The 17,979-nt window shown below is 53.2% G+C and overlaps 1 protein-coding gene across 2 annotated transcripts in view; it reads left to right on the top strand.

The window, feature by feature from the left end:
- Positions 1-17,979, top strand: part of LOC103345010 (transmembrane protein 132B) — a 364,359-nt gene that overhangs the window by 115,939 nt on the left and 230,441 nt on the right. The gene's annotated exons all lie outside the window — the stretch shown is intronic.

The following is a 17,979-nucleotide window of genomic DNA, read 5'->3' as shown; positions in this document are numbered from 1 at the left end:
TCCGTCACCATCATTGCACTTCCTGCCACTGCATTGCCCTGGAGACGGACTGCTGAGGCCACCAGCGCTGTTGACAAATGCAAGGGCTGCTCTCAGGCCGTGGCTTCCTTCCCTCCCCACAGCACTGGATGTGAGGACTGCTCCCTCCTCCTCAAATGCCTCTCTGGTCTCCACTGGCCTTGCTAACACACACCTGCTCTTCTCCCCACAGCACTGGGTGTGAGGGCTGCTCCCTCCCCCTCAAACGCCTCTCTGGTCTCCACTGGCCTTGCTAACACACACCTGCTCTTCTCCCCACAGCACTGGGTGTGAGGGCTGCTGCCTCCTCCTCAAACGCCTCTCTGGTCTCCACTGGCCTTGCTAACACACACCTGCTCTTCTCCCCACAGCACTGGGTGTGAGGGCTGCTCCCTCCCTCTCAAACATCTCTCTGGTCTCCACTGGCCTTGCTAACACACACCTGCTCTTCTCCCCACAGCACTGGGTGTGAGGGCTGCTCCCTCCTCCTCAAACATCTCTCTGGTCTCCACTGGCCTTGCTAACACACACCTGCTCGTCCTCCCTGTCCCCTCGGAGGCCCTGCCAAGCCTTCTGCATGTAGCGGCCACTCTCCCCGCTCTCCTTCCTCCCATTCTGCATCTTTGACTCAGGGTCATTCATCCCATGTCTTTCACCCCCACCTTGCTTCCGTGATGCCCGGGTGCCTCTCTCTAGCCAGAGATGTCTCCCGAGCTCCAGCTTCAGCATCTAGCCCATGACCTCCTGAGTAGTTCCCTTGGAGGAGGGGCACGTGGACCAAAACTCAGTGCTCCTGCCCCCAGCGGTGCCCTTCCCCGCCTCATTGCTGGCCCAGCCTCTCATCTGAGACAGCCCAACCTTGCTCCCTAGTTTTGCTCTCGCAGCACCGTTTCCCCTCCCACCACAGCCAGTTCATTTCCCCGTCCTTCCACACCTCTGTGTCTTCTCTCCATCCACACTGTGCTTTTCACAGAATGGGGCGTTGTGACTGGAAGATTAAGGGCTGATCAAACAAAAGCAGAATCATGGATGCAGCAACCATGATCGTGGGTTGGGCCACACAGGGGCAGGCTGTGTTTGTGGGGGTGCAGTCCTTCATAGCACAGCACCTTGCAGAGAGTGGCCACCACCCAGGCAGGACAGGGGTCTTGGAGAAGGGGGTTGTGTGTTGAGGTGCAGTCATCAGCAGTACCATGGTGTGGAGGGAGGTCTCGGCCAGAGACCTCTGATGGCAGCCGCAGCTTGGGGTCTATTACAGCCACCGAAGATTTTTTTCCTATCTGAGTGGCAGGTGTTGGGTGCACTTTCTCTGGTATGCAAAGCAGGCAGGCTCTAAGTAGCTAAAATATGCTTATTTGGGCTACATTTGAAACAGTGGGTATGCAAAGCTTCAGTTTTGGCACTGGTAGGCTTGGAGCTAGTGGTTCTAGCATGTTCTGAAGAAGTACACATACAGGGGCCAGTGTAAGGCAGGTCTGCTCTGGGCCCACAGATACGACAAGACTACCCTCTGCTCTGGCCCACCGCATCGTCTGCGCCTCCATCTCTCCTGCTTCCAGTCCATCCTCCAGTCTTTCAGGGCCATGTTTTATGAAAGGATATCACATGCAGCCTATGCTCCCAGGGCTCGAGCCCACCACCCGGCCCTGACCACGGCTCTCCCTTGCTGTGTGGCCTCAGGCACATCTCCTGATGTCTCTGCGCCTTCACTTAAATCTGTAAAGCGAATAAAGCAGCATTACCTATTTACTTATTGTTAGTGATATTAGCATGAATATAGCAGAATAACGTCCCTTCTCACAGGATTATCCATTTTCCACAAACTTCTTGAAGTGGCCTCTGATCTGCTCTTCACACTTTGTGGAAAATAGTCAAAAGATGTTTATATTGGTTCCAAAAACTTTGAAATTCATGTACACTTTTTCCATAGTATGCACATTGTGAATTTTTCTGAAAAATACTATTTATTTGAAAGAGTTGCAGAAAGAGAGAGGGACAGACAGATCTGCTGCTGGTTCGTTCCCCAAGTGGCCACAATAGATGCAGCTGGGCCAGGCCAAAGCTAAGAGACTGTAACTCCACTTTGGTCTCCCACGTGTGTGCAGGGGCCCAGGCACTTGGGCCGTCTTGCACTGCTTTCCTGGGCACATCAGCAGGGAGCTGGACTGGAAGTGGAGCAGCCAGGATTTAAACCAGCACTCATATGGGGTGCTGGCATTGCAAGTGGTGGCTACCACAGTGCTGGCCCCTTCCATGAAACTTTGAAGATCAATTGTATATAGAATTTCAAGGTTTGTTTTTGCACCAGACATCTGTTATTTCCATTTCCCCAAGCTTTTTTATGTACCCTTGTGCATGTGACCACATTTAGAACCTGGTAACACCTGTATCAGAAGACGTCAACACAGGTTGGTGCAGGAGAGTGGGCACCGGCACAGAGTAGGCACGGGCGACTCCTGGTTTCTGCCGTTGCTGCTGTTGCTTCCCACGTAGCGTCAGTTCCTGGGATGCTGCTGGCAGCCAGCTTGTGATGATTCCAGCCAGCCAGTGCTGGCCTCCTCCCGCGCTGAGCTCGCACAGCTGCCCCCACCAGGCAGTCTCTTCACGGACATTTGCCTTCTCTCCCCAGTCACAGGTAGCTCCACAAAAGCAGGCTGTGCCCGCTGCTCCATGTCACCGTGTTGCTGGGGTGTGTGCACGACTGTTCTGAGTCGTTCACCCAGGCGGGAAGCAAGTAGGCTTCGGCTTTTCTCCTTGTCCTGTGCAGTAGCTAAGAAGGGTTTTGAGGTGAGAGGTGCCTGAGCCTGGTGTTCTCGCTCCCACTCCTGAACTACAGGTCCTGCACACTCACGGAGCAGGTTCTCAAAGACAGGACAGCAGGAAACTATAAAGAGAACAAAAGTTCTCCGGATGACCTTAGAAATCCGTGTCAGCCTGGGTTGAAGATGTACTGTTTATAGTGTCTGTTCAGTTCCTGTGGCTGTCCCAGCGAGTTACCATGAAGTTGGTGACCGCAAACGGCAGAGGTTTGTCCTCACTGTTCTGAAGGCCCGAAGCCCCGAATCAGGGTGTCAGCAGGTTGGTTGCGTCGAGTCTCCTTTGAGTCTGCGCCTGCTCTGGGCCTCCCTCCTGGTTTCTGGTGGTGCCTGCACTCCTTGGCTTGCAGACACGTCTCTCCCGTCTGTGTCCCCGTCTTCACATGGCTTCCTCTGCGTCTCTGTGTGCCTCTAGCCTGCCTGCCCTCTGTTAGGACACCTGTTGTTGGAGCTCTTCTCAGCTCAGACCCTCGTTACTTTGCTGATGATCCTGTCTAATAAGGTCCCATTTACAGGTGTTGAGGGTAGAGCTTCGAAGTACCCCTCAGGACACAGTTCAACCGGTTACCCAAGGCAAGTAGGATTAACTCATTCATGGAGAGCAAGTGTAAGCTGGGGGCAGCGACTCACCCCAGCTCCAGGATTCCATCTCTCTCCTGCTCTGATGGCCTTGGTGCTGGGCTCATTCTTAGCTGGTGGGCAGGAGGACCAGGCGGGGTGGGAGAGCTGGGGTGGGTGACAGGGAGGGTGGGGACTGGGATGGGTTTTCATGTGCAGGTGCCAGCTACAGAGAGCAGAGCAGCAGTTTTTCTGATCAGGCTTACTGCTCAGTAGCAGGGCACGTCCAGCCTGGTGTAAGCTTATTTCATTTTTTTTTTTAAAGTCAGACATCTGAATATTGATGTGATTAATTCAGTTGTTAACAACCACCAAGTAAGGTCAAATAAACTGTGACCCAAGCAGAGACGCTGGAACCTGCCTTTCTTCTTGTGAACGTCTGGCCGAAGTGTTGGGAGACAGCTGGGATTGCAGCGTGATTGCATTTCGTGTGGGTTACCTGTGTCCTTGGGGCTGGCCGCAGGATCCGTGGTGCTCAGAGCAAGATGAAAACGTGGCCTCTTGTTGGACAGTTCCACTGCAAGGACTCAATAGAAGCATCTTCCCTTTCCCCTGTGAGCCCTCTCTCACCAGGATGTTTTTAATCTGTGCATTCACATCATTCTAAAAAAAAAAAAAATGAAAATCTCAAATGCTAGCATGCATTTTAGCCATTCATCTTTTTATTGTGCATTGCCAGTTTTCAATGCAAAGATGCGAGCAATTACCCCACATATAGCACCTTCGAAGTCACGCGCTTCGTTCTCTGTAGCACAAGCCATGTGCTTCGTTTTTACGAGAGCAAGGGGCTGCTGCCTAGTCCTCACCCAGCTCTCACTGGACCTGCTTGTCCCCGTGTCTGAGGCTCTGCCAGCAACCCCCTGGCTCAGCTTTCTGATGAACAAGGGGTGCTGAAGGGAAAGGGGCTCTGGGCTGTCAGTCTTTGCTGCTCCCTCTGTGCCGTCGTCTTCAGTGTGGGTGCTTGGCTGCTACAGGAAGTAAGGAGCCACACAGGTGAACATAGAGCTTCCTGATTGGTTGTGGTAGACAGGAAATCTTTGCCTTTTTGTCTGTCTTTGTGGTGAGAAATACAAAGGGAAAGAGTACCCTCCTAAGCTGTCAGTGACCCCGAAGTCTTGTTGCAGATGCCACATGCCTACCTGTATTTGGTTTTTAAAAAAGATGTATTGACTGGGGCTGGTGTTGTGGTATAGTAGGTCAAGCCACTGCCTGCAACTCTGTCATCTCATAGCGGCACTGGTTCGAGTCCCAGTTGCTTCACTTCCAGTCCAGCTCCCTGCTAATGTGCCTGGGAAAGGAGTGGAGGATGACTTGGGGCCCTGCACCCACGTGGGAGACCTGGAAGAAGATCCTGGCCCAGCCCTGGCGTTGTGGCCATTTGAGGAGTAAACCAGAGATGGAAGATCGCTCGCTCGCTCACTCTCTTTGTCTCTCTCCCTCTAATTTTCAAATAAATAAAGTATAGGACTGATTTTCAAATAAATAAATAAATCTTAGAAATGTATTAAAAAGTATTTATTATCTGAGAGGCACTGTGGCAGAGAGGGAGGGAGGGAGGGAGGGACAGAGGGAGGGAGGGAGAGAGGAGAAATCTTTCATCTGCTGGTTTATTCTCCAAACTCTCCCAACTGCCAACTGCTGGGGCTAGGCCAGACTGAAGCCAGGAGGCTGGAACTCCATCCGTGTTTCCCATGTGGGTGGCAGGGACCCAAGTATTTGAGCCTCATCTCTGCCTCCCAGGGGCCCCAGCAGGAAGCCAGCTTGGAAGCAGAGGGAGGACCCGATCCCAAGCACTCTGATAGGGATGCTGGCGTCCCAGGGGCAGCTTCCCTGCTGCGTCACAACACCCACCCCTCCGTCACTGCTCTGAACTTCCAACTTTGCGTAGACTTGCGTGGCTTGGATTTTTTTGTGAGTTGACTCATCCTTTATTTCAGCGATGAACAGAGAACAGGAAGACTAATCAGGGGCCAGTCTTTGCAGGTGGACTCCACTTGGGCATTGCTACAGTCACAGGTTGGTCATGGAGTCATCTCTTGGTGTGTCCTGTGTGACACAGAAGGAAAGCAAACCTCAGGGGAAGGACCGACTTGTCTCGGGACGTAAGTCTAGCTGATGGCAGACCCTGGGCTCTTGGCTCTCGGAAGCCTCAGCTGCCTCCCAGCCCCACCACACAGAGCTGTCAGGGTTACTTAGTGAATCTCGCTCTCTTATTTAAACAGTCTCCAAGGTGTCCAATTTAGAATAAATATAAATGGAAATTAGAACAAGGTCATCACAATCTCCCACTGTGTAACAGCTGACGGTGCCTATAGGAGATCAAGATCGCTGTTGCTGAGAGATGTATAGTATCTGTTTAGTGACGTTCCTCCTGTGTCTGGTGCTACCGGGAGCTCTTCTTGTTGATTTCACAGCTCTCGGCTGTGCATCTCTGACTGTCGTTGCTCCGTGCTCTCAACAGCAAGGTGTCCATGAAGGAAGAGCTATGCAGTGTGTTCCAACATTTCTGTATGAGAAGGACCCAGCGCTGCAAGCTGTGTGATGCGTTCATCGCCACTGTGAGTTGCTGTAACAGATGCACTCCCAGCAGAGGCTCAACACCCGGAACTCATCCCGAGATGATTTCTTGCCGTGTGCAGCGTGGGTGCTCATGTTTGGCAGGGACACGGGCTGGTCGGACATGCCTTGGGCCCTGGGCTCCTTCTCCCTGCTGGACTGGGCCCCAGTGTGATAGGCCACACTTCGGATCATGTCTCATTGGCCAGAACTGGCCCGGTGGTGACACTGGGCTCTAGGAGAGGCTGGGTAGTCGCCGACTGAGCACTCACATATGGTGTAGCACATGGTATAGCTTTCAGGGGCCTCCTCCACGACCCACTGACTGGTGGCTGTCTCTCCATACAAGTGCTGATTGATTGATTAATTTGAAAGGCAGAGAGACAGGGAGGGAGACACAGAGATCTTCCATCCACTGGTTCATTCCCCAGTTGGCCTCAGCGGTTGAGGCTGGGCCAGGGCGAAGTTAGGAGCCAGGAGCTTCTTCTGAGTCTCCCATGTGGATGGCAGGGGCACAGCTACTTGGGCCATCTTCTGATGCCTTCCCAGGCGCTTTAGTAGGGAGCTGGATCAGAAGTAGAGCAGCCGGGCTGGGAACCTGTGTGCCGCCATGCTGGCCCGGTGCCTCACTCTTTACCAGGGGTGGGGAAGCATTTATTCTGTCAAGGGCCATCTGGAGATTTATGACATCATTCATGGGCCATGCAAAATTATCAATTTAAAAATCAGCCTGCTGGGTCTGGTGCTGTGGCGTAGCAGGTAAAGCTGCTGCCTGCAGTGCCAGCATCCTATATGGGCACTGGTTCTAGTCCCGGCTGCTCCACTTCTGATCCAGCTCTCTGCTATGGCCTGGAAAGCAGTAGAAGATGGCCCAAGTCCTTGGGCCCCTGAACCCACATGGGAGACCCGGAAGAAGCTCCTGGCTCCTGGCTTCGGATCTGGTTGTTGCGGCCAATTGGGGAGTGAACCAGCAGATGGAAGACCTTTCTCTGTCTCTCCGCCTCTCCTTCCCTCTGTGTAACTCTTTCAAATAAATAAATAAATCTTAAAAAAGAACTCGGGATCTTTCTCAAAGCAGTCAGCCTGTTGTAGATATATTGACCTTTGAGTCCCCCTTGTAATTGCCTTGGCAGGGCCAGACCAGATGATTTGGTGGGCTTTCTCCGGCCTGCGGACTGGACGGTCCCTGCCCTGCTTTAGGCTAAGGGTGCTCTCTCCTCCACGGCCAATTTCTGGTGTTCTGTTTGATGCTTCCTCCAGCTTGGCTGGCCTGGGGCCTGTGCAGACAGAGCCTACTGATCCTCAGAGCCGTGTGAGCCCGTGGTGCAGAGGCACCTGCCGGGGCAATTGTGTGTGTCCTTGAACTCCTTCCCCAAGACAGCGCGTCAGTGCTCCTGCTGCTTGTTCTTCCACAGCTCTCCATGGTCCTCCTGCCTGGGCTTGCTGAGTTACATGTGCTCACCACGTGGGTGCCATCCCTTCTTCCTTCTTCTCAGTTAGGACTGTGTTTGGCTGCAGGTAGCCGTAACCCTGGCCACCGTGGCTACAGCACTTTTAAAAAAAAATTTTTTTTAAAGATTTATTTATTTGAAAGGCAGAGAGGAGAGACACAGAGAGAGAGGTCTTCCATCTGCCAGGTCACTTCCCAAGTGTCTGCAACGCCCAGGGCTGGGCCAGCCTGAAGTCAGGAGCCAGAGTTTCTCCCCAATCTCCCACATGGATGGCAGGGGCCCAGGAACGTGGGCCATCTCTGCTGCTTTCCCAGGACATTGCCAGAGAGCTGGATTGGCAGTGGAGCAGCTGGGACAGGAACTGGCACCATGTGGGGTGCCAGCACTGCAGGCACGGCGCCGGCCCCTCTGTTCACTCTTGATCTGCTGCTGTGGCTCGCTCCCGTCTTCCCGCGCTGCTTCCTCAGCGTGTTGCCCTGGTCCTCGTGGTTGCACAGCGGCTCCCTCTCCCTCCCTCTTGGGATGCAGCTCCAGCACCACCCTTGGACGGCTGGCACTTCTCTGGAGGGTCAGTCCGATCCCTTTGGAGAAGTTGGATTTTGAAGAGTTAGACGGGATAAATACCAAGCACTCTGCCTCCTCTGCAGGAGGCCTACCGTGAGCAGGGTCCAGCCGCAGAGTTCAGCCACTTCCTTTGCCGGCAGCCCTACTTTTCAGCCTGTCCTCGCTGTGTGTGCTGACAGTGAGTTCAGAGCCCTCTGGGCGCCCGGTGGGCAGAGTAGCCCCCAGACCCTCCGCAGCGCACGCAGGACCTTCTAGCTCAGGGTGCTCTGCGGTTTTGTGCTCAACACGGGTTTCATCCATGCCTTCTCTTCTTCCATCCGTGCTGAAGGATTGTATCCTCGACGCCCCTCCTCCATTTCCCCTGCTGCCAGGTGGATTCCTTTCTGTCGTCGCTTGCTTTGGTTTCAGTGGGATTTCGTGGAGAAGCAAGGGATGAGTAGGACCAGGCTTCCATGAGAACCGTATCCCATGGCTTGCTTTCCAGAGGAAGCGTGTCAGTGATTCTCTTGGATTGAACAGGCTGCACATGCTCCTCCTAGAGGACTGAAAGATTATACTTGGGCGATGCAGCAGGAAGCTGGCGGGCCTCGTAATCTCCGCACACGAGCCTCACCCTGGCTGCGGTGTCCACTTGGGGTTTGGTGTGGGCATCTTCGCAAGATGGCCCTAAAATTAACTTGGAAGAAAGCAAACAGGCAAAGCTGGCTATTGGTGCTTGGTGAAGGGTATCAGCCCCTCTGTGTTAGTTTTATAACACAATGGCCCAGAGGGGCTGGCACCATATGAGCACCAGGTTGAGTCCTGGCTGCTCCACTTTTGTTCTAGCTCCCTGCCAATGCAGCTGAGAAAGCAGCAGCAGACGGCCGAGATGCTTGGGCTCCTGCCACCTGTGTGGGACCTCCAGATGCAGTTCCAGGCTCCTGGCTTCCGCCTGGCCCAGCCCAAGATGTTGTAGCCTTTTGGGGAATGGGCCGGTGCTTGGAAGATCTCCCTCTCCTCTTTCTTCCTGTCTCTCTAACTCTGCCTTTCAAATAAATAAATGAACCTTTTTTTTTCTTTTAGAAAAGTGCCACAGATTGGGTGACTTACATCACAGAAGCTGTTTTCTCACAGTCCCGGAGGCTACAGATCCGTGCCCAGGGTGTGGGCAGGACTGGTTCCCTTGCAGGCCCTCATCTGCCTTGTGGGTGGTCACAGTCTCCCTGTTCCTCATGAGGTCATCCCTCTGTGAGTCTCTGTCCTGAGCTCTCCCTAGAAGGACAACGGTCATACGGGATTAGGACCCACCCCAGTGACCTCATTTTAACTAATTATTGTTTTAAAACCCTTATCTCAAGATCCAGTCACAGTCTGAGGTGTGGAGGGCTCAGGCTTCAGCGTGAACAGTTTGATCCATGACCCCCTTACGTGATAAACCGTGTTATGAGTCTGCACTGATTTCAGGTGTGATGTGTGGGCGTGAGCGAGGTCACGGAGAAAAGGGCTAAACCGGTCGCTCTTGGGTGGACCCTGTACTTACCAGGACTTAAATCTTTCAGACAGTGCACATCGGGAATTGTGGGAAGGGGCTGCGCACCCCTGGTTCAGGGGAAAGTGGCTAGCTATTTGGGAAAAAAAATCTCTAAGACCACGGCTGAGGCATGAACCAGAAACACCCGAGAAGAGCGGGTATCAGTGGGTGTAAGTGAATTGAAAGTGGTGAGAATGTGTGTGCCTCTGATGCGCAGTATTCAAATTTAACAAAGATAAATCCAAACCACGAAGTCAAATGCATTCCTTCCGCTGGGGGATTTCAGTGCACGCCAGTTTTAAACTTCTGTTTGATTCTCATTTCACATGAGACACCAGAAGAAATTCCAGATGGATTCAGAAATTGAATGTAAAAACGCAGACGCACACGCGTGCGGACCGTGTGCCCGCCGTGGAGAGGTGAGGGTGTAGGGCGGGCGTGTTGATCTCGAGGTGTTAGGGAGGACCGGCTCAGCACAGAGGCCGTGGTGGAGGTCACAGCAGACATCAGTGGTCTTCTAACGTTTGAAGTCTCATGCGCTTGCCTGTGAGCGTCTGTGTAGAATGTTTGCACCCCCAAATGGGGGCCCACATGCTCAGCCAGTTAACTCCTTGCAGGACCTCGGCTGGTCAAGAAGAAAGCACGTTCGTGAGGACGGTGTGGAGGGCAGGGTTCTCGGGAGCCACTTTGCTGTCGGGCAAGGCCGCCCCACAGCAGCCAGTGGCCCCTGGCCCCACCACTTGCTGTTCTGCAGGACACCCTGTGCTTGGCAGTGCTTTGCTGTTACAGGCCTGCCTCCCGTGTCCCATGTCCCATGTCCCAGGACATTTCCCAGTGTACTGTGGGCATGTGTCGTGACCCTGAGCTGCCTGTCAGAAGTGCTTCACCTGTTGCTTTCCTTGTATGGGTGGGGTCTGCCTGTGAGCTCATGCTGGATTTGAGAGCAGGGGGCTCTGAGCCACCCCACAGCCCACCCTCAGCCCTCACCCCGCAGCCCGCCCTCAGCCCTCACCCCGCAGCCCGCCCTCAGCCCTCACCCCGCAGCCCACCCTCAGCCCTCACCCCGCAGCCCGCCCTCAGAGGTGCAGCTTGCGCACCTCTGTCAGCAGCATGTGGTGGCCTGTAGCTGACTGCCTGGGTAAGGGTCCACCTGGGTCACTTACTAGCCGTGGCCCTCAGGCACGTCCTTAAGCTCTCTGTGCCTCAGTTTCCCCTCCGTGAGAGGGGACAACAGTCAGATCCTCCTCGTCTGAAAGTCAGCAGGACACAGCGCTCCGAGTAGTGCTTGGTCCACGTGAAGGCTTGGGAAGTAATGACCACGGGATGCTCATATTAGTGTTTGCAGAATGGTCAATAATAAGAATAGAAGTTATAATGACGATGGCTCTGTTCTTGCTTTGCCCTTGTTTTCAGTTTTGTAACTTACAGTCAGCACTAGTCCATATGGGACGTGCTGGCACTGAGACTTGCCCTCAGGGCCAGCTTTTCTCGCCCCCGGCAGCATCCGCAAAGCACCTGCTCTGTACTCAGTAGCATCCTTGAGCTCTCAGAGTGCAGCCCGTCCTCCTGCTGTTCCTTTGAGTTGTCTGGGAAAGTGGGCCCCACCGAGGCCATTTGAATCAAGTGTGAGGGTGAGTAGATGTTCTCCACACACCGCCAAGGTTGGGGCCCTGTCTCAGAGAGCGCAGATGCCATTGATGCTGTGGCACCTTGTCTAACAGGAGCTTAGCTTTGTGGGGAGGTAGAAATGGGAGTTAATATTCCCCGAGTCCCATGTTTGTATTCCCTGTCAGTCTCCCCTTTACCTTAGCTCAATTCCTTCTCCCCCCCCCAGCCCTGATGCTATTCCTCTGTTCTCTGTTCGGTTGGTCATTCCACAGGCTGCCTGTGAGTCCTTCCCTGGTACCTGTTACCGTTCTGCAGCCTCTGATAGACATGAGCCAGTCTGGATTCCTGACTGCTTGTCTAAGGTCGCCCACCTTTTAGGTTTTGCTTTGTACCCCTCTCTGGGATCTTCACACCTCCTTCTGGGCCAGGCAAGGATAACTGAACACCTGGAGCTCTGAGAATTAGGGTTCTTTTTCTTCCTGGCTTCCCAAATGTGAGGCAGAGCTGGGTGGGGGTGAGCAGTGCACACCCCAGAGCCTGTGTGCCAGGATTTCTGTCCACAGTCCACATCACCATTTGCTGTCTGTGGCTTACCCCCTGTGCCCCCATCTCCTCAGTGGGACATGCCAGTTACTTAGCTACTGGCTCTTGATTCCGAGTCTCCCCTACTATTCTCCGACGTACAGTGTTGGTGCTGGGACCCAGCCAACCTCGTTTCTCTTGACCAGCTATTCCCTCTTAGGATCTGCCAATGGAGGGATATGGAGGAGACCGCAAGGCTGAAGCAGGTAACCAGAGGTCTGTTTGTCCCTCTCTACTTCCTTGACGTCAGCTCCCTGTCCGCTACCTGTTTGTCTCTTGTCTGTTTCCTGTTTACTCTCTGTGTACTTCCTGCCTGCTTTTTTTCTTTTATTATTTATTTCTGTGAGAGGCAGAGTTACAGACACAGAGAGGGAGAGACAGAGAGAGAGAGAGAGAGAGAGAGAGAGGTCTTCCATCCACTAGTTCACTCCCCAGATGGCCACAATGGGTGGAACTGGGCCAATCCAAAGCCAGGAGCCAGGAGCATTTTCTGGGTTTCCCAGAAGATGGTGTAGGGGACCAAGCACTTGGACCATCTTCCACTGCTTTCTCAGGCTCTAAGCAGAGAGCTGGATTGGAAGACGAGCAGCTGGGACTCGAACCAGTGCCCATATGGGATGCCGGTGCTGCAGGCGGAGGCTTAACCTACTGTGCCACAGTGCTGGCCCCTCCTATCTGCTTCTTATCTCTTTCTGTTCCTGTGAGCCCCAGCTTGGCCACACAGAGCTTCCCCAGCTTGAGGGATGAAGAGGATCTTGGGACAAGGCCAGTATCACTCCCGCCCAGTGGCAGCTGGCACTGGTGGCCTCCTGCCCTCCTCACTGACTGGTCTTTCCTGTCTCAGCCCATGATGTGTTTTATCTGGTTGAGAGAGGGCAGCAACTCATCTCCCTGTTCCCACTTCCCTTTTATACTGGTTGCTTTTGAATTCAGCAGTTGAGTATTTGCTGCCGATCTTCTCTGGTTCTGTAGTGAATGACTCATGTCTCAGATGCTGAGGTGTGGGAGGGTGGAGCCCGTGACACACAGTGAAGGACACCACTGGAGCAGCTTTCAGTGGGGACTTGCAGCTGGGCGTTACTGAATGAGTGACCGCCGTCGGTTGGGCTCCTCCATCCAAGAGCGGCATGCGGTCCAGGTTGTTGCATTGACTCTTCCTCCTAAGACCCTGGGGTACGGAAGGGTCCTTCAAAAAAGCAGAGAAAAATGCAAGTTAAATATGTTTATTTTGGTGCAAAAATGTTGAAACCTATGTAATGTCTTTCCGTACTTTGCATTTTCCATCAACTTTTTGAAGACCCCTTGGATAAGGTTTATTGTTAGTAATGTTCTTCTGTATCTATCATTATATTGAAGGTGTGGGCCACTGGCTGTTGGCCAGCAGCTGGGTCGAGATATCCTAGATCAGCTCCAGGCTGGTTGCAGATTCCTGGGATGGGAGACACTGTCGCCTGTGACTGTGGGAGCCGTGACATCCTGACGGGCGGGGGGGGGTACAGAGGTTGCGTCCATGATATCCTAGATCAGTTCCAGGCTGGTTGCAGATTCCTGGGATGGGAGACACTGTCGCCTGTGACTGTGGGAGCCGTGACATCCTGACGGGGGGTGGGGTACAGAGGTTGCGTCCATGAACCTGGCCATGTGGGCATTGAGCTCCAGCTCTTTTTTCTTTTTTTATGATTTATTTTTATTTATTTGAAAGGGACAGTGTGTGTGTGTGTGTGTGTGTGTGTGTATCTATCTATCTATAAATCTATCTATCTAGGGGTGGGTAAGGAGGTATCTTCTATCTGGTTCATTCCCCAAATGATTGTGGCAGCTGGGGCCAGGAGCCTGGACCTCCATCTGGGTCTTTTGTGTGGGTGCAGGGGCCCGTCCTCCACTTTCTTCCCAGGCCTGTTAGCGGGGAGTTGCCTCGGAAGTGGAGCAGGTGTCAGCTCCACCTGCTGCGCTGCAAGGCTGTTCCCCGAACGCCCGCTCCTCACCCTGACCTCATGTGGCGAACTCCCTGGCCCCACTGTAGAACTGCCTGGCCTGCAGTGCCCTCAGGCAAGGCAAAGGAGTGGCAAGGTTTTGGGTTCGGACAGAACTGGCTTGAACCATGGCTCTGAGAGTCATCAAATTGCTTAATTTATCTGTGGTTCAGGTTCATCATTTTCCAAAATAGAGTAAGAGTGCTCATCTTACAACTGCTGTGAGGATCGCCTGGCAGCAGGTAGAGATGCCCGAGCGTGTTGGCCTACAAATCGTGTGCTTCTCCTTTAAGTGGAATTTGCTCCTTCCACGTAAGATCGCGACTCTTTGCACGGCAAACCTAGCCGCCAGCTTAGTGACCACGGTGATGTGATATTTGAGAAGGAAATGAATGGAGTGGTAGTGTGATGGGCGAATGCTGTGTTAATTAAAATGGTGTCTATTAACAGCCCTGAGCAGAAGCCAAGGAGACTCAGAAGGAACACAAGTGGATTTATTCTCTCAAGCAAGGCAGTTTGAATTGGTAGACATTCATCCGGCAAACATTTATTTAATTTCTCCTGCTAGGTTCTGGTGATGTAGCAGTAAACTGGACGTCAGAGTCTCTGCTCTCACATACTAGAGAGAATGGGTGTAAATAATTAGATGAGTGAATCTGCAAAGGCTAATTCCAGGAGAAAGTGGCCCTGAGGAAATATATCAGGGTGATGTGATTACTAACTGGGTGTATGAGTCGGACGTTAGCCAAGAAAACAGAAATCACTCTAGTTATTTCAATGTTGGGAGTTTAATAAAGGGAATTAGTTATTCAGGTGTTGGAAAACTTGAGAAACCAAACTGGGGGTGGTGAGGCGCCGCCCCGGCATGATCAGGTAATGCAAACATGAACCGTGGCCGGAAGCTGTTAGCACGCCTTGGCCTGGAGGGGAAAGGAGGATGTGGGGTTACCCGAGTCCGGAAGCTCAGCTGTCCAGCAAGGCCAAAACTGCGGCCCCAGGAAGCTGGGTGGGCAGGTGCCACCTCTTCAGTGAATGCTGCAGGCTGGAGCCGGGAGGGACCCTGGGTGCTCTCCTTCCTGCCGTCCAGGGCTGGATGCACACAGCAGTGGGGCAGGCGGTCTTGGTAGACGTTGTTGCCTGCAGTGCAGAGAGGGATGGAGGAAGAGTGGGTGTTGCTGGCATGGAAGGGTTCCCTGAGCTGGGAAGTCCTGGCAGGAGGAGTCCGCTCTGCTCACACGTGATCATGTGTGATGAGCATCCCCAGCAAGCGTGAAGGGCAAGGAACAGCATGGACACGGATGGGGAACCTCGGGGTGGAGAGAAGCATGGTAGATGTTCTGGTCCCCTCCTGTGTCCCCAGAGGTGGCCTTTCCCGTGCCACCCTGCCCTGATTAGCACTCATTGGGCCCCTCCTACCCTGGCTCCCTCAGTGCCCTGCCTCCATGGCCCGCAGTACTCGGGTGACGGGAAGTCCCCAGCTGTCAGTCAGGGCCACACTTTGACGGTTGGTGGATTTCCTCTTGCTGTTGGAGGTGGTCACAGAGAAGGGGGCTGATTTCCGAGTCTGTGGGGTGCGGCAGGTACACGTTGTACCTCCCTAGGGCTTGGGGGTACTGGCCCCAGAAGTCCTGACCAGTGCTTATGTCCAGGAATATGTTTTGTGTGCCCAGCATGGCAGAGATGGTCAGCCTCTCACATGGGGTCCGAGGCTCCCGCCAGGGCTCCCAGGGCTCTCAGGGCTGTGTGTCACTTCTTTCCAGGAGTCGTGAACCCTGTCTCCACTGCTCTGTCCGAGCCTCTCCTTGGGGCTTCCTTGGAGCTGTCTACCGCTGCCACTTGCAGTCAGAGCTTCTTGAGTGACAGGGCATCTGTCCTATGAGCCCCTGCTCTCTTTGAACCTGAACTTGGGTCTCTGCTTGGCTTGCACGGAGGACAGTGATGAGGAGTCCTTGTCAGCTGGGGCTTCTTCGGCCTTCCTCATTTTATGCCCAGGGCCCCGCATTCAGCCAAGTTGTAAAAAGCTGCCTAGACTGAACAGGGCCTCGTATCACCCTCGGCACGTGGGCCACGGCTCTACCTGGGGTGGGGGTGGGGAGTGGCACTCCTGTGTGACACCTTGGGATGAGGGGCGGGCATTAGCGTCTCAGGCCATGGTGCATTCCTCAGGATGCGGTGCCGTGGCTTCACGAGTGCCTAAATGGAAACGTTATTTGTCGCAGTCTGGCTCGAGGACAGGGAGGCCCTGGCAGCCGATGTGTGTGAGTCTCCATATGAACTCTCAGAGGAAACCCGTGCTGCGCTTTGCCTGAGTTAGGTGGGGGCAGGAGTGTGAACCTCACATGGCTACTTCAGGCGCCACATTAGATTCCTTGTAAATCACTTTTTGAAAGGTGTGAAATACCTACATAAGAGACCAAGAAGAGAATGAGTGACAACAGAGACGTTCAATTCTGCATCCGTTTCCTCATTGTGAATGTGTTAGCATTAACAGCCAGCCACGGACTGCCCCTGACTTCCCGAGAAGGTGCAACCTCAGGTCTGGCAGGTGTGTGTTTGCTTGGCGCAGCCGCAGGCCTGTCGGCACGCACAGGGCGGGGACCCCTCCCTCCTGCGGTCCAGTTGCCAGTCCATTCATGAGCAGATTCACCTGGAATTCAAGTTCCGTGTCTGGAGAGGGAATTCAGTCAAGGAAAACCCCCTATTTAGATTTCATCCGGAGTGGTGCTTCTGCTCCATGTGGCGTTGTCAGAACACAGACTGCCCCTTGGTGGCGGCACCAGCTAAAGCGTCCTCTTGCAGGGGCGAATGCTGCCCTGTTTGATCCGCATCCCCTCCACTCTGCCGGCACGTTCAGGAGGAGACCCAGAGGCACACAATGAAAGGGAGCGTGTTGTGTTGTGTGTGTAAACAGGCGTGAGATAATTTCAGCAAAGTTTTGATGTTTTCTTTTTCAATTAACATGTTGTAAGTGTTTTTCTCATGATTTACATATTTGTTGGAATCATGGCTTTGATGGCAGTTTAGTATCACACACACGGTGTAGCTTTAATCATTCATTTAATCATTTCCCTAATGATGGGATTTTAGGTTGTTTCCAGCGTGTTGCTGTTATAAATCATGCTTGTGAGGCACGTATTTGCATATTAATCTCCCTCCCTAGCCCTTGATTATTTCTTTAGAACAGATTCCTCGCTGAAGAATCACTGGGATGGGCATTTCTTAGGGGTTGTAGTGCTCAGCTTCACCAGTGCCCTGTGACTGTTCGCTGTGACCTCAACGCTTCCCAGTCCCTGGGGCAGAAGCCATGTCTGTCTCATGCAGGGATGTCTTGGCACGCCACAGTGCTGGAAACACAGTAACCAGGAGCACAGGTAGATCAGCGATCCAAGGACCGAGGGAGGGGCTCTCGCCTGCGGGAACTCACCATTGGGCGCTGGCCACCTTGGCGGCACCAGGGGACACCTTGCTTTCCGAGCACCTTGGAAAATGGACACATCAGCCCCCTCCATTGGTTGAGTCTTTTCCACAGTCTCCTAGCTACCGAGTTATCTCCCTCAGAAAGGAAGTGCAAGAAGAGCCTTTTCAAGGCTAAAAACAAAAAACAAACCACAGCCGACACCGTGTGGATGAGTAGAAGGTTGTGTTTGGCAGGATTTGCAGTGGCTGCAGAGAACTGCACTCCCATTAGTGGAGCCGATGGATGGGGTCGTTTGCCTTTTCTACGCCTAGTGCAGCGACCCATGGGACACCACCATCAGGTTCCATTTCTCCTCACGATGGGCAGAGACCTGAGCCCCAGGCTGCAGGTCTGTGATGGGGCGGGAGTGAGCACTCGGCTGAGCCTGGTCCTGGGGGGCTGCCTGCATGTTGGAGGGGCTTGCTGGGGGCTTTGCTGCCAGTGTCTTTTCTTCTGAGAGGAGCACACAGTAGGAAACATACATGCTCACATCTGTGTTTACATGGCTGTGGTGGTTTCAACAAAGCACAGTAGAAACTTAGATGGTATAAAGTGAGGGACTTTCTCTTTTGGGCTTTGTACACCAAACGTAAACATAAGCACATTTATATGTATATGCATCAGGTCTCAGGAGTTCACCCACATTCGTGGGCCATTTACAGTTTTTTATATATTTATTTTTTAAAGATTTATTATTTATTTATTTGAAAGAATTACACAGAAGGAGAGGCAGAGAGAGAAAGACAGTGAGGAGTCTTCCATCCAATGGTTCACTCCCCAGTTGACTGCAATAGCCAGGGCTGTATGGATCAGAAGCCAGGAGCCA

Source organism: Oryctolagus cuniculus, chromosome 21 (genome assembly GCF_051225735.1).
Source record: "Oryctolagus cuniculus isolate XC-2025 breed Fujian yellow rabbit chromosome 21, ASM5122573v1, whole genome shotgun sequence".
NCBI classification, from domain to species: Eukaryota; Metazoa; Chordata; class Mammalia; order Lagomorpha; family Leporidae; genus Oryctolagus; species Oryctolagus cuniculus.
Note: the sequence above shows the minus strand (reverse complement) of the source record. Positions and strands in the feature narration are given on the sequence as shown.